Source organism: Nerophis ophidion, linkage group LG11 (genome assembly GCF_033978795.1).
Source record: "Nerophis ophidion isolate RoL-2023_Sa linkage group LG11, RoL_Noph_v1.0, whole genome shotgun sequence".
NCBI lineage: Eukaryota > Metazoa > Chordata > Actinopteri > Syngnathiformes > Syngnathidae > Nerophis > Nerophis ophidion.
This window is the reverse complement of record NC_084621.1, coordinates 66,648,792-66,675,758: the sequence shown is the minus strand read 5'-3', so window position 1 is coordinate 66,675,758 and position 26,967 is coordinate 66,648,792. Positions and strand designations below refer to the sequence as shown.

General features: G+C 38.6%; 1 protein-coding gene across 4 annotated transcripts in view; it reads right to left on the bottom strand.

The window, feature by feature from the left end:
* Positions 1-26,967, bottom strand: part of LOC133562376 (intermembrane lipid transfer protein VPS13B-like) — an 819,661-nt gene that overhangs the window by 652,302 nt on the left and 140,392 nt on the right. The window lies entirely within an intron of this gene.

Sequence of the window (26,967 nt, the reverse complement as noted above, 5' to 3'; positions counted from 1 at the left end):
TTCATCTAGATGCCTTGACACACTTGACATAGTTTAAAAAGTTACTATGACTATTACAGCTATTACTGAAAAATCCTTAAGTATTATTAACCTTATTGCAGGTTATAATATTGTGTCTTATCGTTTGTACCCACTATGTTCAGTTAAAAGGTTCAATATTTTTTTATCATAATTGTTATTCTTTGTACTTTGTGAACACTTGTAGTTTGAACAGTTTCTTAAAGTGAATCATATTGGTGAGTATCCTTGCTTAATCCATTCCATAATTGAATTCCACATACAGATATGCTAAAGGTCTTAAGTTTTGTATGTGCATACAAATGTTTGTAATCAGATTTTCCTCTCTATGTCTAAATAAGCAACTTTTAGAAAGAAAATGTATTTGTGGTTTAATAATAGATCAAACTTTGGAAATGGTTCTTAGCTTAAACCTATAACGTATCATGCAAATAAATAGAAAGTTAACATTTAGTGTTTAATCTGAAGAGTGATTAATGTGGCAAAGGGGATGGTACATAAGCATCCTTATCAGAATGTTGTGGGAGGGCTTCACATCATTATTATTAGTAGTAGTAAACCACAAGGGGGCAGTGATGTAACAAAGACTTGCCAATGGTCAAGGAGGTCTTTTTAAAAGGACAAAGAACATGGGGGAAGGGAATGGGAAATATAGATGTGGAAAAAGACAATCAGTCCATCAAAGAGGTTGACAAGCATTAACAGAGGTGAAACGTTAGTTAATAAACAGACAGATATTTAAAATCGAAGTATGACAGCCCACCCAAATAAGACAATAGTACTTGGACAACTTTTCATGACTACTCAGCCCTTTACCTATACACTCAAATGTTGTTTGTTGCTTGTGATGGACGAAAATGTTATATTTAAAAAAAAAAAAAAAAAGGTAGATTTTTTTTAAATTTCATATCAAGAAGGGTATCCGGCGTAAAAACTAAACCAAATTATTGTATTGATTGATTGATTGAAACTTTTATTAGTAGATTGCACAGTACACTACATATTCCGTACAATTGACCACTAAATGGTAACACCCGATTAAGTTTTTCAACTTGTTTAAGTCGGGGTCCACGTTAATCAATTCATGGTAGCTCATGTACCATTGCACCGATGTGGCGACAACGCTCAAAAACTTCAAAACATAGGTGCCACTCTCAAACGGGCATGGCCTACAAGCAAAAACCCAGCATCATAAAGTTAAATTCCAATAATGTAAAATATATACAGTACTGTATGCTCTATGGGTGTGTAGCAAGTGCCCTCTCTCATCTGTTTTCTAAGTTTTTTCACCAAACCACTGAATTCTGGACCACTTGTACTAATAATGCTTATATAGTATGACCTGATATTTGTTGCACATGTAAACATATCATCTCCATCAATAAACAATACAATAATTCAACAAGCCGTTTACACCAACGATCATACATATTAATGATACAGAAGATAAAATAAATCAACATACATAAAGTAGTTAATTTTATTAAAAAAAAAAAAAAACAGTTTCTCAAATGATCTTAAAGAACACACTTTTATAGTACATGACATGACAAGCACATCAAGGTAGAAAACAATCTGTGGCCAATATGGCCAACCATATTTTGACACTAAAATGCGGTTGTATACACAATGGAATTCATACAGAGCAAAACCAATAAGTCTGTGTTTTGTTACTCAGTCATACGTAAACAATAATAAATAAGGTATTTCTGCCTTGATTTTATTCAGTCAAAACATGGTTATTGTTACTTTTTTCAACTTTTAATGTATAGGTGAGATATGTATGTTTTATTTAGTGCAACCCGTGTTTTCTTTTCGTCTTTCATTGTTTTGGTGTAAAGTATGTTGTGTTGCCACTTGCCTCTGTATGAAAAGTCCTATTAAAATAAAGTTTGATTGACTGTGACTGTGTGGGTTCCCTCCAGGTAATTCTGCTTCCTCCCACCTCCAAAAATATGCACCTGGAGATAGGCTGATTGGCAATACTAAATTGGCCATAGTTTGTGAATGGGAGTGTGATTGGTTGTCTGTCAATCTGTGTCTGCCTTGTGATGAGGCACTGACTTATCCAGGGTGTACCATGCATTCCGCCCGGGTGCAGCTGGAATAGGTTCCAGCTGCCCTCAGCGACTCTAAAAGGGACAAGTGGTAAAAAAAAAAATGGATGGATGTATGAATACCTTATGACTGGCCACATTTAAATTGTATTCAAGCAAATGTCTATTCAAACAGTATAGTCATTGTCTTAATATTATTTTGTGGTCATTTGTTATTTAGTAGAGGTATAATGTCTGAAGCTTATAAAACATACTGAGAGTTGAAGCAAATATTATTTGACCCTTCAGTGATCTATACTTAAAACAAGGTGGCAATCTACTGGTACCCATGCAAGTTGTAAATCACTAATACTTATGTTATACCAACATATGGACTCTCCCATTCAAAGTACATGTAGAGTATAATATGTACTACAAGCTACAAATTAAATCACTTGTTTAGGATAGAAAGGGGGGACAAAATGATGGCGTATTATCTGGATGGCAAGCGGCCGGTGTCTGACCACCGTCTCCAGCACCCTGCTGCTCTGTGCTGTTCTTTCCCTCCCCTGGCACTGGTGACCCCATGTTAACTCTGTGATAGCAGTAGGGGGCTAAGAACTCTAAAATATTCCGCTACAACCCTGATCGTCTGGCAGCTTTCTTTAACGGCAGCGCCGTTTCCACACATTCCCCTGCTACCCACTGTGTGGGCACCAACTGAGTGCATCTGTTGGAACTCATGATAAGACATCTTCCTTTAAGTTTAACTTTCAATTTGTATCACATTAAGTTATGGCAGCCACAAAAAGTTGTAAAGCAATCACTCAATTGAGCATTTAATTCTGAAAATGTTCGTCTTCTAATCTACAGAAATACAGTACTCCCTCTTGTACGTTTATGGCCCCAATTCAAAGTGCTGAGGCCTGTCTAGCTTCCCAGTTGTATAGAGGAAGCTCCTGTGAAGCTGCCTGATAGCAGAGAAGTACTGCTGGTTGATAACCAAGGTGCGAACAGCAGTGTAAACTTGTCACTGCAGGGGGGCAACAATGACGGCCCATTAGAGGTTAGAGGGTTAAAAGGCTACAGGACAGCGTGTCAATGGAAAGAGCTACCTCTCACCACAGATATAATTCATGGGCTACTTTGAATTAAGATTGATTCAGATTGATTCGATTTGCTTTTACTTTTCAAAAAACAGTAAAAAGAGTAAAGATTTGTTTTACATGCTTTTCGTTCTTATGAAAGAAAATGTAAACACATTTATTTGTCTAAAGTTACTTTTTTAATGGACAATACATGTCATTCGAGTTTAACAGTTGGTTGTAGGATAGAAGATTGTTAGTTGTGTAGGTGTATTGTGATTAGAAAATATAATTTATATTAGATATATAAATGTTTGAGTTGGATTTGTCCAAGTAAATTCAAATAGTGATCAGACCTGATGCCGAAGTAGAGGCCACTAAGTTCTACAGAGTCATAAATCTACCATGTGACTAGGTGATTAGGTCCCTTGGCTGAGCTTCCCCCATCTGCTTCATATCACACCATTGCACACTCCCTCCACTCAACCATCCCACCTTCCATCCTTCTACATATTATGGAAAAGCACGACAGTGTGACCTTTGACACCTTAATCAAGGAGCATTAAAGGGCCTCTTAAATGAAACTGACGGACTGGCCAGATTGGACTGACAGGGCGACCAACTGACTGGCCTAGAGGCTAAGACGGATCCAGAAGCAGTGGCGCTGAAATAGTGTTGCCAACACATCGGAGGTGGCAGAGGTGGTGGGAGAGTGTTGGCCATCAGAGGGCTTACATATTAGCCTGGCTTATTAGTTCACTAAAGGAACCCTCCACCCTCTCAGGATTGTCACACATCGTTTTACTGCTTAGCCATTTAGAACCTGTCTCACAGATGCTAGGAGTCTGTCTATCAGAGGCAGATGAAGGTTAAAGGTCGAGAGTGATTCCAAAAGCCAGTAATGTTCAAGAACTTTGCAATAACCACCAGGCTTCCATAAGAAAAACACATTGTGCAGTCGCTTTATCAGGAAAGTACATATAAATAAATACTGCATACCCACAGGCTGCTTACTATATTACTGTACATGTTTCACCACAAGATGAAGAATTTCTTATTTTGAATTTTAATGACTTATAAGTTGTAAAATGATGGCCTGTGAACATTATTTAAAGTGCACTGACAAGACATACATTGCATCTGGTAAACATTGCAGATTTATCAGAAAGAAAATGACAATTAGATCAATACAGAATTAGATAAGTGCATTGATAAAGAATGAAAGGTATAACTTACTGGGAATGTATTATTTATGTAAATAATAGTCATCCTCCAGTCAGAACTTCAAGTCACTATAATCCATTGACTGAATAGTGTAGACAGCAAGTGAAAAGTCATATAGAAATAAAGTATGATTGACTGTGATTGAGAAGGTTCCCTCTGGGTAATCCTGCTTCTTCCAAAAAATGCCGCTGGAGATAAGATGATTGGCAACCCTAAATTGGCCCTAGTGTGTGAAAGTGAGTGTGATTGGTTGTCTGTCAATCAGTGGTGGCCCTGCGATGAGATGGGGACTTGTCCAGGGGATACCACCCCTTCCGCTCGGGTGCAGCTGGAATAGGCTCCAGCACCCCAGCGACTCTTGAGAGGGACAAGCGGTAGGAAATGGATGGATGAATAATTTATAACTGCCCACATTTTGAATTGTACTTAAGCATATGTCTTTTCAAACAGTGCAGCCATTATCTTAATATTATTTTGTGGTCATTTTTTATTTACTAGAGGCGTAATGTCTGAATGTATAGCATGTCCACTAGGGGAATTATTTCCTTTGAATTTTCTAACTACATGATTGAACGTGAAATTAAGTGAAGTGAATTACAATGCATGAGAAATTTGTGATCTACATTGAAACTACATTTACACCAGTGTGGGTGGCACTGGAAGAAAGATGGGTTAAGTGCCTTGCCCAAGGACACAACAGCAGTGACTGTGACAGCCAATATTAAATCACATGTTGTATATTTTTTAAGAGATTTTCAATTCACTTTGGCATCTGTTATTAGATCCAAAATGTTTTATCTTACTCCGTCTACTTGGAAGTAATGTCAAAGCGCTTTGAGTACCTTGAAGGTAGAAAAGCGCTATACAAGTACAACCCATTTATTTATTTATTTACTTGTATTTGGGTTTGACTTTCTTTTGTGCTGCTACTGAGTTGCATTATTTTAGTTTTACTTCAAATATAGCCTGTTTTTTTTCCAAACCATCTCCTCAATTTGTTTATCTCTTCTGTTATTTGTATTAACTTATGTGTGTCTATCAAACTAGTCAGGATAGAAGGAAAGATAAATGCAGTAATGTACAGAGACATTCTAGATGAAAACCAACGCTTCCCATCCAATCTGATGGAGCTTGAAAGGTGCTGCAAAGAGGAATGGGTGAAACTCCACACAGAAAAACCCTGAGCCCAGGAACTAAACCCCAAGTTTAGTTAAACACAGTCAAAATAGCAGCTATAAGAACAAACAGAAACAGCGCTATCAAGCTACTTTCAAAAAAAGTATGTTCTGTGACAATGATGTGTCAAACAAAAAAAGTGTATTCACCGTTGACACATTTTATTATAAATGTGAGCTAATTATTGGACCCCTAGTATCAAGCTATTTCAATAGTTGTGTTTTTTTTTAGTTTATTGCAAACCAAGACAAGTTGATCACCTTTTAGGATAAATAGAATATAGAGTTTTAAATATGTTTGAGCGCAACTTATTAAGAATGCCTTTACTCACCCAAACAGCACAGAAAAGCAGTCCTAATGGTGCTGTCAAAGGAGCTGAGAGCTCTAAAGTCCAAGGCCCCAGAAAAGACTTTACACCTTGAATGTGTAGCTCAGTCACACAGAAGCAATGATGTAGCCCTTTGGCCTAGTATTAAAGCTCCCAGTCCGGACAATTTGTGCTGCCTGGAGGCTGCAACAGCGTTGGCACAGAGACATATTAGCTACAGCTTTCAAAACACCAGATCATATTTCATGGTCAAAATATTTTCCTCTTTAATTTCTTTAATGAGGGTGTGGCCAGGTCAGTCTGTCTCACGGTAAGTCATTACACAGAAATATAAACATCAGCAAGAATATTTATGATTCATAATTCTTTATATGGAATGAATCTTAATAAAATTGAAAACGAGAGTATTTAAAATGTAATTTTTATGGAGAGGATGCCACAGAATCGACCTTTATTTTATGTACAACTCGCTTCCATTAACTTGGATGGTACCAAAACTGAAAACATGACCAAATAAACTTAACTTTAGTTGGGCTTCTCACTATGTGAGAAAGAAAGAAAGAAAGAAGGCATGAGAAACGAAGGCAGAGGACACATAAATGAGCAGTGTTCAGAGTCAGAGAATGACAACTGGTCATAAAAGTTTAGCAGAGTTGAAGATGACCAGCTAGGGAAGGTTTGTCTGGCCTTCAAAAACACATAGGATCAGGTTTCCACAAGAGGCTGAAGGGCCAAGGGAGCTCGATGCTCTCCTCACCTAAACGAACATAACTCTTGCTGGGCCAGAACCTCTTGTACGAAGGTTTGCCCTGTGCAGAGGTCTCAATCACCTTCCAAATCTGTTCCCATTGACAGCTTGCATTAACATTCCTGCCTAACCTGGCAGGAGAGTGAATAAAGGTTAAGTGTGGGGAAGGAGTAGGGGGTATGTTTTTTTTGTTTTTTTTCAACCAAACTCACTGGCAAGGCCAGTACATTTTGATTTGGAACAAGAATAAATCAGGGCTTAAATCATGTCTATATGATATTAACTATATTTGTCATTAGTTCTGTACAATAAAAAAATATGAATTCAAAAAACAACTATATCAGTCAATAAATGCCATGAGTAACAACAGGACGAGAGTATAATAAAGGATTGACCCCCTGGAGTCCCAGGTCAGCAGTGGACAGCAGAGAGGTTGACATAAACCAGGACACTGAGCTTGTACTTCCTCCTGTCATTCCTGCGCCTGATGAAGCAAATACACTTCTTATTGTGACATCTACGAAAGTAAAAATATGAAGACTTTGTGAAGTTGTTGCAAACAAAACCTTAAATAACCAACTCTACTGTAACCCATTCAATACTAAAGCACTGTTCTTCACCGACTAGCACATTTTGATTTAGTCTGGAAATCCTACAATCCGTCCATAGTGTTACCACCGCATAATCCTTAAGTTCTGTAGTACTGAGAAGAACATTCATTCATTTTCTACCACTTATTCCCTTTCGGGGTCGCGGGGGGACGCTGGCGCCTATCTCAGCTACAATCGGGCGGAAGGCGGGGTACAGCCTGGACAAGTCGCCACCTCATCGCAGGGCAAACACAGAAAGACAGACAACTTTCACACTCTAGGGCCAATTTAGTGTTGCCAATCAACCTATCCCCAGGTGCATGTCTTTGGAAGTGGGAGGAAGCCGGAGTACCCGGAGGGAACCCACACATTCACGGGGAGAACATGCAAACTCCACACAGAAAGATCCTCAGCCTGGATTTGAACCCAGGACTGCAGGACCTTCGTATTGTGAGGCAGACGCACTAACCCCTCTGCCACCATGAAGCCCACTGAGAAGAACAGATTTTGACTTTACTCTTTGGTTCAAAGGTGGCTTATTTAGATGATGTTTTAGTTCATTTGGTAGACAGAAAAAAGAGACTGATTTGGTTGTAAATGTGAACGTTTAACATTGAAATCAATTGATGGCAGGCTAAAGTCTTAAAAAACCATGAGTCAAAAACAAAAATAATGAAATTGACACACCTGTAGGCCATCTGTATGTGTGCGTGAGTATGTGTAGTCTGTAAGAATAAATTGCTACCATTAGTAGTCAATTCAACATAGACTTTTCCTCAGCCACTTTGCCATAGTTTCATCCTCACCACTGTTGCTTTATGAGAAACAATAATCCCCCACTATTTTTTTGTCTGTTGAAGAGTCAAAGCCGCTGCAGTTTCCTGTGGTTTGGGCAACTGAGTTGGGCAAAAGTGAAGTCTGGGAAAGTGTGGGTAAGGGGAAGAACAAGAGGGAAGTTGAGGTGAAGGGAGGAATGAGTGTGGGAGGAATGGGCAAAGAGACACAAGGAAGGAATGGAACAACGGAGGAGGAGGCATGCTCCGACAGCTGAGCTGTGAAGGAGCTAATAGGGTCTCATCCCCTTCCCTTTCCCACGGCAACCTTATGTTTTCTGAAGACCACTGGAGCAGTCAACCAATATTGGTTAGGCTACTGGAACAGAACTGCACTAAGCATGCTTCAATAGAGCTTTTCACGACACATTTTGTATCCATCTGATCTGAACTCTGGTTAGCCTGTGTATTGCGTGAATGTGTAACCAAATCCTAATAATACAAACCACGTTTCCATATGAGTTGGGAAATTGTGTTGGATGTAAACATAAACGGAATACAATGATTTACAAATCCTTTTCAACCCATATTCAATTGAATGCACTACAAAGACATGATATTTGATGATCAAACTCATAAACCTTATTTTTTTGGTTAAATAATAATTAACTTGGAATTTCATGGCTGCAACACGTGCCAAAGTAGTTGGGAAAGGACATGTTCACCACTGTGTTACATCACCTTTTCTTTTAACAACACTCAATAAACGTTTGGGAACAAAGAAAACTAATTGTTAAAGCTTCGAAAGTGAATTCTTTCCCATTCTCATTTTATGTAAAGTTTCAGTAGTTCAACAGCCCGGGGTCTCCGCTGTCGTATTTTAGGCTTCATAATGCTCCACACATTTTTGATGGGAGACAGGTCTAGACTGCAGGCGGGCCAGGAAAGTACCCGCACTCTTTTTTTACGAAGCCACGCTGTTGTAACACTTGCCTTGCTGAAATAAGCAGGGGCGTCCATGATAACGTTGCTTAGATTACAAGATATGTTGTTCCAAAACCTGTATGGACCATTCAGCATTAATGGTGCCTTCACAGATGTGTAAGTTACCCATGCCTTGGGCACTAATACACCCCCATACTATCACAGATGCTGGCTTTTGAACCTTACGCCTATAACAATCCGAATGGTTATTTTCCTCTTTGTTCTGGAGGACACCACGTCCTCTGTTTCCAAATATAATTTGAAATGTGGACTCGTCAAACCACAGAACACCTTTCCACTTTGCATCAGTCCATTTTAGGTGATCTCGGGCCCAGCCAACCCAGCGGCGTTTCAGGATATTGTTAATAAATGGGTTTGGCTTTGCATAGTAGAGTTTTAACTTGCACTTACAGATGTAGCGACCAACTGTAGTTACTGACAGTAGTTTTATGAAGTGTTCCTGAGCCCATGTGGTGATATCCTTACACAGTGATGTCGGTTTTTGATGCAGTACTGCCTGAGGGATCAAAAGGCCGTTATATCACTTACGTGCAGTGATTTCTCCAGATTCTCTGAACTTTTTGATGATTTTACGGACCATAGATGGTAAAATTCCTAAATTTCTTGCAATAGCTCGTTGAGAAATGTTCTAAAACTGTTCGACAATTTGCTTACAAAGTGGTGACCCTCACTTATTTGTGAATTACTTAGCATTTCATGGAAGCTGCTTTTATACCCTATCATGGCACCCACCTGTTCCCAAATAGCCTGCACACCTGTGGGATGTTCCAAATAAGTCTTTGATGATAATTCCTCAACTTTATCAGTATTTATTGCCACCTTTCCCAACTACTTTGTCATGTGTTACTGGCATCAAATTCTAAAGTTAATGATTATTTGCAAAAAAAAAAAAAAAAATGTTTATCAGTTTGAACATCAAATATGTTGTCTTTGTAGCATATTCAACTGAATATGGGTTGAAAATGGTTTGCAAATCATTGTATTCCGTTTATATTTACATCTAACACAATTTCCCAACTCATATGGAAACGGGGTTTGTATCAGGAGATGGCACTCGATCCTACCCAAAGCAGAAACTGCAATGCAGAGATGAAAGACGGAAAAGTGGCGATTAAGTGAGGGGAGACAAACAGGGATACGCCACAAATGTATGAATGCCACTTGTAGAAAAAAAGTTAAGAAATAATTATGAGGACATTTATTTCACAAAGAAACCTAAAAAAAACAAGTGTTGCTTGGACAGTTGTCATGTTTAGCAGAAGTTATCAATCATATCAATGAAAATAAGGGGGTTTTAATAACTTATTTTCTGCACATTCCATCAACCCCTTGCACACACACAGTTATGTTACATCCAAACTGAAGGCAATTGGAGCAATGGAAAAGGGTGTAGAGAAGCAAGATTAAATGATCTTAAAGTGATGTTGCTAATCTACAGCCAACCACAGCCAGTCTAGACTATAACTTCTCTAACGTGTGTGTAAACCAAATCCCAAGTTATCTGCGGATGCAAAATAGATCAAACACAAAAGACGAATTTTTCCGACTGTTATGTCACTTGGGAACCTATCAAAATACATTCCTGTCCACATGAAAATACAAACGAATGTAGTACACATGCCAAACTGTAGGGCTGTTAATCATACCAAAACACACAAAGCATTGTAAAAACTCTAAACAACTAAAGAAGACAACAGCCGCAACAGAGTGGAGGCGACAAAAACAAGTGTTGTGTAGTAACCTTATTTACTCGAGTATACCCACAAAATCAATACTAAAAACAAAAGCATATTTTTCTAGCTTTTTGTGAAACCAAAAAAGACAAAATATGAACAAAGCCTACATAAAAACCAGCGGACAGCAGTTTGTTTTGAAACGTGTGAATTTTGTCATGTAAAAAGCCAAATATAATATGATACTCTTTTCACTTCTGCGAGGAGATTCTTTAATCGCTGTCGTTGGTTTGTTAGTTAGCTAGCTAACAAAATAAATCAAGGGGTTATGGGTTTTCATTAAACTTTCACGAAGTATCCGATATGGCAGGGGTCGGGAACCTTTTTGGCTGAGAGATCCATGAAAGCCAAAGATTTTAAAATGTACTGTATTTCTGTGAGAGCCATATAATATTTGTTAACACCGAATACAACTAAATGCATGCGTTTTTAATTGATAACAACATTTTTAGAGTCCAATAAGTCTCCTATTGTTTTTAATAACATTTTTATTCTGAAGCTAACAAATAATAAATAAAATATTTCTTACCAATAATGTGACTTCTTGAACAGGTGCGGTAGGAAATGGATGGATGGATTAAAGTCAATGAGAATGTTTTATATTTTGAATGTTATTTTTAACACTGTGATTACCAGCAAAATGATTCCATACTTATTGTGTTAAGAATGTCAGCTAAGATTTATCTGAGAGCCAGGTGCAGTCATCAAAAGAGCCACATCTGGCTCCAGAGCCATAGGTTCCCTACCCCTGCGATATGGGATAAAAAAAAAAAAAACAACTGATTAGATTTTGGGTGTGATTTGGATAATTTCTAGTATATTACCTTGTTTATAATCCATCCATCCATCCATTTTCTTCCGCTTATCCGAGGTCGGGTCGGGGGGGCAGCAGCCTAAGCAGGGAAGCCCAGACTTCCCTCTCTCCAGCCATTTCGTCCAGCTCTTCCCGGGGGATCCCAAGGCGTTCCCAGGCCAGCCGGGAGACATAGTCTTCCCAACGTGTCCTGGGTCTTGCCCGTGGCCTCCTACCGGTCAGACGTGCCCTGAACACCTGCCTCGGAAGTGGTTCGGGTGGCATCCTGACCAGATGCCCGAACCACCTCATCTGGCTCCTCTTGATGTGGAGGAGCAGCGGCTTTACTTTGAGTTCCTCCCGGATGGCAGAGCTTCTCACCCTATCTCTAAGGGAGAGACCCACCACCCGGCGGAGGAAACTCATAACACTTGTTTATAATACTAACTTCAAATTCTGTTTGAGTAGGCTTGCGGACCCGCAAAGACAAAGAGAGTGCGTGACTGACAAAAGTCTTTACTAGGTTTCTTTCATTGCTCAAAGTCATGAGCAAATTTTCATTTAAATTTCAGAAAATGTCAGAAACTGGATGAGAAAAAATGTGACTACGTGACGAGTCTCAACTTGTGTGTGCGTGTTTACGCCATTGGCCCCGACTCCACCCACAGAGATAAACACTGGATAACTGACTAGAGGCTTCACTCCTTTCTTTTATACCGCTATAAATTGGTCGATAAAGTAAGGGTGGAGTTTGATTCAACTTTAAGGAAATGTCAGAAATATGATAAGGAACGAGTAATTAGAATTCACCATTTGAATTCCGGACTTGTTTACTATTGAGAGGTAGGGTCCACGCGCTCAGAATGATTTTGTAGCTCTATTGTACTGTACTATTTTCAATATCAAAAACATGATTAAAAAAAAATAAAATAAAAACGTTGTTCAAATGTTCAATAAACATTTACCCTTAACAGTCACTTAAACAACCTTTGATTGATTGATTGATACTTTTATTAGTAGATTGCACAGTACAGTACATATTCCGTACAATTGACCACTAAATGGTAACACCCAAATAAGTTTTTCAACTTGTTTAAGTCGGGGTCCACGTTAATCAATTCATGTTCCTCTACAACAGTGGTTCTTAACCTGGGTTCGATCGAACCCTAGGGGTTCGGTAAGTCGGCTTCGGGTTCGGCGGAGCCTCCGCCACAGAAGTATAGACACATCCGGATTATCGTGTAAATAAAAATTTCTCCCTGTCGTCGTATTATGGTTACCCCCAAATGATGTTCCCTCTAATTTTCCATCTGACTTGCAGGTTTTTTTATTGATTGATTGAAACTTTTACTAGCAGATTGCAAAGGAAGAGAATACATGATATGAAACAGTACAGTACATATTCCGTACAATTGACCACTAAATGGTAACACCCGAATAGCTTTTTCAACTTGTTTAAGTCGGGGTCCACGTTAATCAATTCATGGTAATGTGTGGAATTTGTTGTGAAATCATGCACTGTGTTGGTTTTGTTCTGTGAACAAGGTGATGTTTATGCACGGTTCATTTTGTGCATCAATAAAAAAATTAAAATAAAAATGTTTTTCTCTAATTTGAAGGGTTTGGTGAATGTGCATATGAAACTGGTGGGGTTAGGTACCTCCAACAAGGTTAAGAACCACTGCTCTAGAACATTCATTAACTTGCCTGGGATCGCCTCCTTCAAAACCGCTCTAAAACAACACCTACAGGCAACTTCCAACACTTTACTAATACCCTCCTCCATTCACATCCCATCTCCCCGGATTGTAAATAATCAAATGTATTTCTAATGTATATACTTGTTCTAATGCTATGTGAACTCACTATGTTCTCTGCTGGCTGTACATATCCTACTAAGTAAGACCTGCAATGTTTCAATGTCCACATTTCTCTGTTGATACAATTGTTGATGACTGAAGTACTGATATCAACCAAAGCTCCTCATCCCACCACCCGGATTGTAAATAATGTAAATAATTCACTGTATATATTATGATGATTAACTTGTGTGATGACTGTATTATGCTGATAGTATATATTCGTACCATGAATTAAACAAGTTGAAAAACTTATTCGGGTGTTACCATTTAGTGGTCAATTGTACGGAATATGTACTGTACTGTGCAATCTACTAATAAAAGTTTCAATCAACCAATCAATCAATCTGAGCCGAGGATGTCGTTGTGGCTTGTGCAGCCCTTTGAGATAATTGTGATGAAGGGCTATATAAAAAAATGTTGATTGATTGATTAAAGAACAACATGTAAATAACTGTGAAATAACATGAAAATGACAAAAAATTACTTCAATCAATCAATGTTTACTTATATAGCCCTAAATCACTAGTGTCTCAAAGGGCTGCACAAACCACAACACAAACCACCCAAGACATCCTCGGTAGGCCCACATAAGGGCAAGGATAACTCACACCCAGTGGAACGTCGGTGACAATGATGACCCCGTGATACGTCGGTGACAATGATGACTATAAGAACCTTGGAGAGGACCACATATGTGGGCAACCCCCTCTAGGGGACCGAAAGCAATGGATGTCGAGCGGGTCTAACATGATACTGTGAAAGTTCAATCCATAGTGGATCCAACACAGCCGTGAGAGTCCAGTCCAAAGTCTATCAGAAGGCTATAAAATACCTTTTTTGAATATACAACAAACCCATATAGTCAATAAAAAGGCCTTTTGTTTAATTCAATGAATGTAGAAATCCTGAAATCTGTTGGGTTAACTTTCACACGGTGAATAAGGTTAATTGGCTCCTTTTTTCTTTGACCCTGCCTTTCTTAAAAGACAAGGTGTGAACCCTGTGACCCACAATGACCTTGATTCACTCTTCAAGGACATCTCTTCATGTTTACCCTGCTGACGACGACACTATGGCACTGACAACTAAGGGTGGATTTATATGACATTAATTTAGTAAACCCAATAACATCATTTGTTTGCCCTGTACATAAGCGTATATTAAATAAAAACATTTACACTGGCAGCTAAAACATACGCTTCCTGGACAGTAGTTAGCAAGGGCAGTTTCTGTACACTTGCATGCATATTTGGTCACTTCAGCTATTTTTAGCTGTGTGGGTTTCTCAAACACGTGGCGGAGATGTTACATGCCAGTAGCTCACCATAACTGGTTAGGGATGCAATAGTATTAAATCTCACTCAAAAAGGTTCATTTCGTCTTGTTATTCATGTACTCTTTCAAATGTCGTTTGTTTAGACAATATTTTCGGTATATTAGATGGATTCTTTACCTGACATGTTTCGACTGTCAACTGCAGTCTTTTTTAGAGGGGTCACCTGACCACTGTGACGTGTTGCCTATCAGCTGTTCTTATAGGCGTGGCCAACCAGGCAGACCTGTCAAGTTTACCTGGTTGGCTTTGTGTCGCCTTGGAAACGCTCGAAACAAAAGTGGTGCGCTTTGTGTTGCAAAACGCAGACTTTCTTACCTCAGCCAAAGACATACTTGCCAACCTTGAGACCTCCGATTTCGGGAGGTGGGGCGGTGGGGGGTGTGGCGGAGGCGTGGTTGGGGGCGGGGTTAAGAGGTGAGGAGTATATTTACAGCCAATTCACCAACTCGAGTATTTCATATATACATATATGAAATACTTGACTTTCAGTGAATTCTAGCTATATATATATTTATTTTATTATATTATACATATATATATATATATATATATATATATACATATATATATATATATATATATATATATATATATATATATAAATAAAATAAATAGTTTAATTTCAACCGGCTACCATATCAAATACACAGTAATAAAAACACAGTTGTTCTACTAACTGTACTGTGCTTGCTGATTACTAAAAAAACAACAACACTTACCTTTCAAAATTTGAGTAACCTTTGTTCTGCCATTTGCGTACTGGCCAATCAAAAAGCTATAGCCAACATTCACCAGGAGATGGCGACAGACATCATAGATCACTCTATTACAGACGGCGTCACCATGGCTGTAACTTCCTTGTTCTTCTCCTTGTGTGTGCAGTTTTTTATTAAAATCTGTAGATGTTGTATCGTAATTGGGCAGGCAAGCTGTTTATACATGGGAAAGCTGACGTGAAAACAGGCTGTCCCCACTCATGTCCGCATGGAGCTGGAGGGGGCGTGGCCTCCAGCTCCGGCTGAATTTCGTGAGATTTTAGGGAGAACATTTCTTCCGGGAGGTTTTCGGGAGAGGCGCTGAATTTCGGGAGTCTCTCTGAAAATCCGGGACGGTTGGCAAGTATGGCCAAAGAGGTTATGTTTCGGCCAGGGCTTGTTTGTCAACCAGTTAAGGACAGATTTAATGTACAAAAAAAAAAATCCTTTTATCTACGACGAGTACGAACACACTTGACTTCCTGCTTATGGCATTGCACTCCCCCCACTTTGGCGTTCCCGCACTGTGCATTGGATTCTGGGATATGTAGTTTATTTACAGACCTGTAAATAAACGCTTATAAGGAACTGCACTTTTTGGGGAATTTTGCTTACCATTTACAATCCTTATGTAAGAACAAAGAAATTCTAAATAGAAAATAAATGTGATCAAAAATCCACTTACAATGGAACCTATTGGAGTCGCTCTATTCTGCCTGTAATACCCTTAATAAACATCCAAACACCTACATATATATATATACTTACATACATGATGTAAGTATATATGTAATGTAGTAATGGGCACATTTATAATAACATTTAATATTTACTTATTTTGCTCGTTATAATTTTAAAAAAAGCATCACAGTGTTTGCTTTTTTTAAACAAAATTTCATACTCACTGCATACTTCATGAGAGCCAACAAACATAATAAAACACCACCCCCTTTACAAAGTTTACTGTATTACGATGCCGACTAATAGAATCTTGTTATAGTCCTGTTTAGATGAAGATTGACTCATACGCCTCATGAAGAAAAGGGGGGTGGAAGAAAGCATCTTTTTGTGTGGTTCTTACCATGTCCGGGTCTAAATTGGATGCCATAGTTGACCAACTCATTGGAATACGTCCTCATCCTTTTACTATCCAGGTGAGAGGCATGATTTATTATCTTAAATAAACTTTCATGAACAAGGAAGCAAGGAAACAGCTCACTAGTCAATCATGTAAAGATTGGATCCCGGTGCCGCTATAAATACTTTGTCTACGTTAGTACTTATAATAACTAATACTCAGTTAATATTCAAGTCGCAAAATGTAAATGGGAGTATTGTTTGCAGTTTTTGAATTGTTATTTATTGGCTTTTCTGGGCGGGATAGAGGACCTCCAATTGGCGTTGTAAGCGAACTTTTATTACATTAGTACATACAAAAAAAATACATCCCCAGTCTTGCCTCTCATAATGATTGTGAACGACAGGCACAATTAAAAAAAAAAATAAGTGCAGTTCCCTTTTGATTGCCAGAAAAAAACTACACTCACCAAGTTTTCCTTTGATACGGTCACACACCACGGTATTATTAAGACTTTGAAACTGAAATACCGCAGTATTTTTAATACTGTTACATCCCAATAACTGGTATAAGCAAACTGGTCAAATGGCTTTCTACATCTCTTAAGTGTGGTCGGTAAAGTTGTAATATGTGTATAAATGACATCTGCTTTGGATCTTGTGATTATGATGGTCTTCAAACGCATCAAGAAAAAAATGCTGACTAAAGAGTGTCTACAACACTTTTGATACTACTTAGAAAATGTTGGCTGCAAAAGAAAAGGCTGCTCATGTAGTGAGAATTAAATACATGTTGATGGCTTTCTTTGACTGTTTGAAGACAAATGTTCTGCTGCTAAGGCAGTTATATATTTATTGTAATGCTTTCATGGAATACATGTCAATGTTGAGCACAAATGTGGATATTCAATACCTAATAACCGTTTAAAGTTTAGGTTATAGTTCCGCAGACTATCGTAGATTGTGTGGCTGTGCTTCTCTGTCGCTGAAATATAATTGTCAATAACTATGTGTGGCAACTAAGTGTAAAGAAGTAATATTCGACAAGTGGGTTGAGGGTCTTTACCTGGTAGGGACGTGACGTTCGCAAAAGTGTTATTAACAGCTCTTTACAGTGAACGATGAGAAGTAAATTTCACATGTGAGTCGTTCATTTCTGAACCGTTATTACTCATACACATCTTGATAAATTACAACATATTCTTTGTTGAGCACATCTTGGCTGGGTGAGCGGGTGTCGGACACCTCGGTCACCTTGGAGGTATCCTCGCTCATTTATGCGGACTGGACACAGGCCAAGATTGGAGTCGGCTGTCTTGGTTGCTTTGTTGGGTCTGCTCCTGTCTCTGGCCATGCTCCCTCCACCCCAGCGGACGATGGAGTGGAGCACCGCAGAGGCCACCACAGTGTATATGTTTCTTTTACTTTTTATTCATAGGTGTGTGTAGAAGTGTCTGGTTGTATCTGCTGCTTTAATGTCTTTTGTGTTCTTTGATGTTTAATGTTTTCCTCTTACACACATGTTAGAGGGATGTGTACTATGGCTATGAGTTGTTTTTTTCCCTTGGCCTCTCAGTCTGGACCCCCTCTCCAGGTCCCAGGCTAAGACCGATTTTTAAATTTTATTTTAGTCTATTTTTTTATTTATTTACCTTGTTTACCTGTATCTCATCTTTTTTGTAAGGGGTGCTGGAAGCTGGCAGACCCGTCAGCGATCCTGTTCTGTCTCCCTGTAATGTTTGTCTGATCTTGAATGGGATTGTGCTGAAAATTTTAATTTTCCTGAAGGAACGCTCCTGACGGAATAAATAAAGTACTATCTAATCCATCTAATCTAATCCATCTAATCTAATCTAATGTGCATTGTATTGTATTGTATTTCATCACATTGTTATATGTATAAGTGATACATTTGCTTGAGTTGCTTTTATGTTTTGGTTTCAATCCCTGCAATGGTAATCAGAAAAATGGCCATGGTTTGTTAGCAGAGTTTTCAATGATGTGGGTAATACTTCCATCCATCCATTTCCTACCGCTTATTCCCTTTTGGGGTCGCGGGGGGCGCTGGCGCCTATCTCAGCTACAATCGGGCGGAAGGCGGTGTACACCCTGGACAAGTCGCCACCTCATCGCAGGGCCAACACAGACAGACAACATTCACACTCACATTCACACACTAGGGCCAATTTAGTGTTGCCAATCAACCTATCCCCAGGTGCATGTTTTTGGAAGTGGGAGGAAGCCGGATCACCCGGAGGGAACCCACGGGTAATACTTGTTCATTTATTTTTTTTGCGAAGACTAAACTATAAGGATTTAGAACAAATCAGCTTTTTACATTTATTCTCACTTCTTGTGTAACTTTGACCTTCATTTTCTAGTTACATAGTATTTGTGACATAGTCAGTGCCAAAAATACACATGGGGGCAGTGATATCATGATCGAGTAGAAACTCGTCTGTGGAAAAAAGAGTTAGCTCCAGCCACACTCCAACCCACCCCCAGCACTCTCACAACAATTAGCTCTTACACTTTCAGACATTGCCTCAAATCTCTGCCCACTGCACCTCAGCATCATGCACCAGTCGTTCTTTAAGCACTGTGAGACTGGCCTAAGTACACTTCACAGATGAGCAACTCTCGTAATGGGCTATGATTGACCTCAATAGCCAGATCTGAGTGGGTTCCCTTAGGGCTAATCTCCCCATTACCAACTCCGCTTCCCACACGCTTACTGATGATGATGCGACTAAACATCCAGCACATTAAAGAGATAACTGATGTAGATATAAAAAAGGTATTTTCAGCTAAGTTAACAAACACAAACAGATAGATTTTGGACCTTTGAACCTATTAGGACGTTTCAATCAAACTCAACCTGTTATTTCCCCTAGGCTGTTTTACTGACTACTGCGTACAGCAAACCATCTTCCTGGTTACATTCTTGCATATACCACTGACCATTAGAGAAGAGTGAAAACCCACACATCACAGGAGCCTCAAACACAAAATACCCCGAAAAACTGCAGCATCAGAGTCGGAATACTGTATATGATCTGGCAATAATCCACAGTCCGCCTTTGGTTAAGTTGGTTAGTTTTAGTTTTTCTCAAACATGCATACAAAGTGGAATAGAGTCCATGATCACAGCCACATCATTTAAAACATCCAAAAGGAATAGGAAGAAACATATTTCAGGGTTTCTCCTAAACTGTCAAGATACCTGTGACAGTGGGGGCGAGGTTACCATGACGTCATCGATCATTTGCTTTGATATGATTTTTTTTTTAAAAGGCTAAAAAAAAAATGTTTTTTAAAAAGTATACATATATCTAAAACAAATATTATTAATCAGTCCATCCATCCATCCATTTCCTACCGCTTGTCCCTTCAGGCCTTAGTGGCCACATGTGTGGACAGGACCTTTTAGCACCTATTTGAAAAATTGTGTACACTACTGAATTGGGATCTTATGGCCGCTTACGTGGACACTTATACTGTCATCTGGTGGTGTCAGAAGAGTATAACATACAATGGAATTTTGGAAAAAAAACTAATGCGTAAAAATAAGAATTAACTCGTAGCTAAACATGAAGTACACATTTGTTACTTATGGACTAATAATTACATCATATAAAAGATGATTCTTAGTTTTTTATTTTAATTAGGGTCCAATAAGCCCAAGTAGCAAAGAGAAATACAAAAAGCATGTAAACAAACAGCTTGGGCCTTAAGATTTAACTAAGGATGTAACGGTAAACGGTATAATGATAAACCGCGATAAAATTCCAGACTCTTGGGAATACCGTTTGAATTTTGAATTACACAAAAAATGTCATTTATTAATACATTTTAGGCAACACTACATTGTTGATATTTTTTTAAGTGTTTACAGGCTTTTGATGACAGGCTTTAATTTAAAACTATAAACAAATCTAGTATCTTCTTCTGGTGTTACTAAAGTTAAAGTTAATGTACCACTGATAGTCACACACACCAGGTGTGGTGAAATTACCTTCTGCATTTGACCCATCCCCTTGTTCCACCCCCTGGGAGGTGAGGTGAGGAGAGCAGTGAGCAGCAGTGGTGGCCGCGCTCGGGAATTATTTTGGTGATTTTACCCCCAATTCCAACCCTTGATGCTAAATGCCAAGCAGGGAGGTAATGGGTCTCATTTTTATAGTCTTTGATATTTCTCTCCCGGGGTTTGAGCTCACGACCTATTGATCTCAGGGCGGACACTCTAACTACAAGGACACTGAGTGGACTTTACCATACTACTATACTACTTTACTACTATAAAGTGTACTTTTCTTTAGAGACTCTACTTTTGTCCCTCGATGTTCCTGACAAAAGACGCGAGCTACAGCGAGCATGACGTCACACGTGCTTCGCGCTGTTGCTCTTGATAGACTTTCTCTTCTTAAAATCTGTCCCTGTCCTCTTAATATTTGCACAATGTGTAGTAGGCTGTCTGCCGGTATATCTACAATATAAATAAAAATCACGTCCTCGAAAACGCTCCAGACATGGGCGTGGGTTTTGATTACCTCAGGTTATGGTAGCGTGGTTTCCTGTGGTCAGAGTGGTTTTTCAGTGATCAGGTTTTCGGTACATCACTTGTCAATAGTTTATATGTCCATTCATACTTGAACGACAAGCTAATGTTATTGTTTTATGTTTGTGTGGTTTGGATTTGCACGGGAGGTAAAACCTGTTGGAATTATGCAGTTTCTTATAATAAGATTGGTAGCAAAAGTTAAAAATAGCATCAGACTTTGTGTGATGTCTTCTGGAGGCTACAATATATTAATTTTTTTTTTTTTTTTCAAGTAAAATAAAACTTATTTCTAAAGTCTGGCAATAATAAAAATACTGTTGCAGCACGCCACATTCAATCAAATTAAGGGAAAATACTGTATTTTATTCAATCCTACTTCTTCATATTGGAGCAATCATTAATGTTAGTTTTTTCACTACATTTTTTAAACAGAACCTAGCCAAGCCTCCCATTTGTCACAAATGTTTGTTTTTATGGTTGTATAAAATGCACAGATGTTTTTTCAGTTAAAAGAAGTGTATATTTTTTTCAATTGATGTGAAATCACTTAGAAAAGCAACAGCTGCAGCACATCTGAAATAATCTGCACTTTTAGTGTATTTCTGCAAATTTACTCACTCTGGTGTCTGGTGTTCAAAATCACCTCAAATTTGCTTTTGGACAAGTCCCAAAAGATACATAACTTTTCCACTGAATCACAAGATTTTTGTTCTTATCCTGATGTATTATGTATTTTTAGTTCCCATTTGTCTACTGTGGATTTACCAAGCAGCCAAAGTTCAATCCAGCAGCTTAAAACCATCATAGTGCTGCCGGAGACAAAGCCTGTTGATTTAACGCGCAACGGAGTGCATGAACACATGCACAGGAGTGAAGGAGTATGATAGATGGACATATGAAGGTACAGCAAGCCTTTGAAAGATTGTAATGGAGGAGACTACCAAGGGATACCCTAAAATTCACACATCGTCCCAAAGTGCAACCTATTCAACAGCTCCAGTTTCAGAGAAGAAAAGAATGCGTTTTTTCAATGCAAGCACAACACTTACTGGTTTGTGTCTTTGTTTGAAATGTTGAGATCAAAGTCAGGTGTCGCTTCTTTTCCACCTGCTCTCATTAGTCTTTTGCATACAGGCACTGTAAGACCCAATCTGTTTTACTGCTGTGGACCGGTCACACAGTTACAACACTGTATAAAAGTAACAGCACTCATTGCTCAAGAAACTGGAAACTTTTATATTGAACGTTTGTACCACAAGATCAAATTGCTCCACCCTACTAATGATTGAAAAAAGTAGAGCGTTATTATCCACAACAAAACAATGGACATATGTTTCGTATGACAGTATTGTACCACCGTCCAAGGATTACTATCATGTACGTTTCTAAATTCCGTCCACTATATTTCAATTACGATTAAAGCTTACTTTGTTCTCTTTTTTTTACCACAGTCTTCATGGTTTGGTAAAGAGATCAAAACTGCAGGGCTTTATCGGCAACATATTTTAACATTTGTTTTACTCTTCATGTGCTTGATTAAATGTAACATTTAGAGAGCTCTATGAGTTCTAAGAAAAACATAAATCACTGTCTCGCAGCTGCTGGCGTGCCATGAGAGAACACATGCTATCCCTCACTCACTCTCTCGTTTTGTCTTCATTATGATCAGACCGGACCCAACAGTCCCTCCTCCTCCTCCTCTATTACAAGTCACTGTGGTGGCGGGTGTGGGGGAAACACCTGCAGGCTGCTGGTCGCTCTGAAGTTGAGCATAAAGCCAAGCTCCTCACACGCCCTCTGGCCTTCTGCTCCCTATGGTCTTCAACATTAGCTATGACCAAGGACTCTCGAGTCTTTCTCATCAATCAGTGGTGACAGGCCAAGATCAAGCCAAAAGCCAAAGAGGACAGTTAGGCCAGCCTGCAACTAACTGTCCATGGACAAAAATGTTTTGGCATCACTAAAGGACCACAAGAGGTCATTGTTAATAATAACAATAACAATACAAATTCACATACCAGTTACACTGTGTATGATTATGGTGATGCAGACATCTGGCTATAGCTGGCTTTCCATAGAGCTGCTGATACTGACTGGCTAATATAAGTATTACATTACACTAACAATGTATGTCCCCTTCTTGTTTGTCTTGCCAAAGTGCAAGAAAAAAAAACCTGTTGGTCTGTGTGTGTCTGCTTTTCACCCTTTCACACACACAAACCAGCACAAAATAGTAGCTATTAAAAATGGCTAAACCATTTGTGATATAATCAAGTAAAGGAGATTTTCAATCCGCAATATATGTGACTGATTACACAGTCTTCACATGACACAAGCGACAAAAAGGAACAGCAAGTGTGAAATTGTTTTAAAAATACATGTTACTGGGCTAGACATTTTTGTGTTATTCATATTTTTGTAGTCCTGCATATAGTAAGTTAAATTAATGATTTGTTGTTTGATGAATACTTGGGCGTACTGTGCTGCTGCACTTTGGTGTTGGTCATTGTGGTGGTGTTTGATGAATACTTGGGCCTACTGCGCTACTTAGTGCACTTTGGCGTGGGTCTTATGGTTTTGGTAGCCATTTTTGTGTTATTTATATTTTTCTAGTACTGCATATATTAACTTAAATGATTTATTTTTTGAATTGTCATTAAAATAAGTTGTGATATATTTCAAGTTAATTTATTGAATTAGAAAACGTCATTTACATTCTGTGTCATTTACAGCAGTGGTCCCCAACCTTTTTGTATCCGTTGACTGGTCAACGCTTAATAATTTATCCCGCGGCCCCGGGGGAGGGGGGGGTCTTTTTTTTTTCTTCTTCTTCTTCTTCTTTGTCATGAAAAGGGACGTTTTTGTCATGAAAAGGGGAGGTTTTTGTGGTTGGTGCACTAATTGTAAGTGTATATTGCGTTTTTTATGTTGATTTATTTCAAAAAATATATATATATTATTATTATTACTTTTTTTTTAATAAAAAAATATTCTGCTGCCCGGTACCGGGCCGCGGCCCGGTGGTTGGGGACCACTGATTTACAACACCTGTGGAGAGCATATAGGTGCGCACAAGTGAAAATGATTGGACAAAAAATGCCGGGTTGAGAGACTGGCAGTAAAAACAGTTTTTGTATGTAGTTGTTTTTGTTAACCTTGGAAGGACTGTTGGAAAGAAGTGCGTGTAAAAGTGCACCACCTGTCCTGGCTCAGCCCACGGCCTTTGGTTTAGAACCTGGGAAAGCTTGGAAAGGCTGATACAGTTACCATTGCAACTTTACCGGATCATACCACAAACTTGCCTTGTAAATATATACCGCAAAGCCATGTATGACAATTGTATAGCTAAAAGCCGAGCATCAGTACACCAGAGCAAGCTAGATAAATTTGGATGTTAACCAAAGTGTCACGCCGTATGAAAGCAATTTAAAACAGCAGGGGGCAATGGCTTGAGCAATTACTGAGTTCATAACAAAAGATACGGTGCCAAACAGCACGGTGACCAGGCATGGGTGCACTGCACGGAACTGATAAAAACACTTGTTAAACACAGTAGGCCAGAATGCCACACAGGAGCTACACAGAAAGTACAGATAAAGTTGTTGCAGTATAGGGACTGTTTAAAACGGTGCTGTTCATGCTATGCGTTCATACTGTAAAGCTGACAGAATAATGAGTCAGAATGGCTTCAAAAATCCAACTGCATTGAACATACACATAATGAGATTGTTATGCATACAGTATATAATTATCTATTTAATAGACCTGACAGCAACTTTTTTTTCGCAAACAAAAGTTTGCAAAAGCAGCTTTTATTTGACAGCATAATAAATAATACATCTAACACATATGGTGGACAGCTTTCTTAGGTCAATAAAGTTGCATTTTGCTAACTATTGGATGTGATTTGTCATTAGCACTGCATGTTGTACCCTGTCAGCCATCCCTGTTCCATGCTGCGTGTTCTTATTTGGGTCACGCATGAGCTGGGGCCTATGCCAGCTGACTTTGAGTGAGAGGTGGGGTATACCTTTGACTGGTCACCAGCCAATCCCGGAGTACATATAACGACAAACAATTTGTTCCCTAAGTTATTTGAACTGCACCAATTTTGTCAGAAGGAGTGGTCAAAAATTCAACCAGAATCTTGCCAGAAGCTTGTGCATGGCTACCAAAAGTGCCTTACTGCAGTGAAACTTACCAAGGGACATGTAACCAAATATCAACATTGGTGTATGTATACTTTTGACCCAGCAGATTTGCTCACATTTTCAGTAGACGCATAATAAATTCATAAAAAATCAAACTTCATGAATGTTTTTTGTGACCAACAACTACAGTAATTTTCGGACTACAAGTCACAGTTTTTTTCATAGTTTGGCCAGGGGTACGACTTATACTAAGAAGCGACTTGTGTGAATTTATTAACACATTACCGTAAAATATCAAATATTTAATTCAGCTCATTCACGTAAGAGACTAAATGTATAAGATATCATGGGATTTAGCAATTAGGAGTGACAGATTGTTTGGTAAACGTATAGCATTTTCTAAATGTTATAGTTATTTAAATGGCTCTTACCCTAATATGTTACGTTAACATACCAGGCACCTTCCCAGTTGGTTATTTATGCCTCATATAACGTACACTTATTCAGCCTCTTGTTCACTGTTCTTTATTTATTTTAAATTGACTTTCAAATGTCTATTCTTGGTGTTGGGTTTTATCAAATAAATTTCCCCCAAAAAATGCAACTTATGCTCCAGTGCGACTTATATATGTTTTTTTCCTTCTTTATTATGCATTTAAAGCAGGTGCGACTTATACTCCGGAGTGACTTATACTCCGAAAAATACGGTATGTGCTCCAATGACTCCATCACAAATAATAAGAGTTGTATAAATTATTGGAAATTCAAGACAGCCATGACATTATGTTCTTTACAAGTGGATGTAAACTTTTGATCGCAAACTTCCATTACAAAAGAAAGCAGATTAATGGAGGGGAAGAAAACGAAGCGAACTATATTAACCTTGTAGATTGTTATAGTAAAACTGGATTGAGTTTAACAGTGTGCCGTGTTTTACCCAGTTTTACCTAAGGAAACAATGTTAACTCACAGTATGTTTGATGAAACGTGATTATATGCATGAGTGTAGGTATGCATATGTACTTGTACTGTATGTGTACATGTATGTTTGTACAGTGAATGTGCGTGTGGATGTATGTACTGCATTTGTGTATGTATGTGCGACGATATGTACTTCTGTATGTGCCGAGTGCCAATGTGGTACGTATGTATGTAATAATGAATGTACGTATGTATGTATATACGTATAAACATTTGTGTGTGTGTATGTGTGTTTGTAACAGATATTTCTGGGGGATAACATACTCGGTGTATGTATACACTCACGGATAAACCTATGTGCGAGAGAGACAGAGAGAGTGTGTGTGTGAGCTTCTGCGTGCATCAGAATCTGAATCAGAATCGGAAATACTTTATTAATCCCCGAGGGGAAATTAAGAAAAACATCTGTTTGGTTGAGTTTTTTTGCAAAGTTAATATTTATAACACTTTCATGGCACATGTTTTGGTATTTAACTCTCTAAAAGCTAATGATTTGAATGGATATGACAGGAGGAGTATACCCATTCTCAAATGCCAATAAATTCAAGGATGTAGCGAAAAAGAGATTACAAGATGACGACTGATGCATTGATCAGAAATAGTCTGGCACCACCTTCAGCTCTACATCTGCTTGAGATATACTCAAAGCTTCTGGGCACCAGTAAAGCTACACCCAAATCATGTGTTCTACATTGCTTTTCACTTTCTGAAGAAAAGACTGCTCTCCAGTTTTAG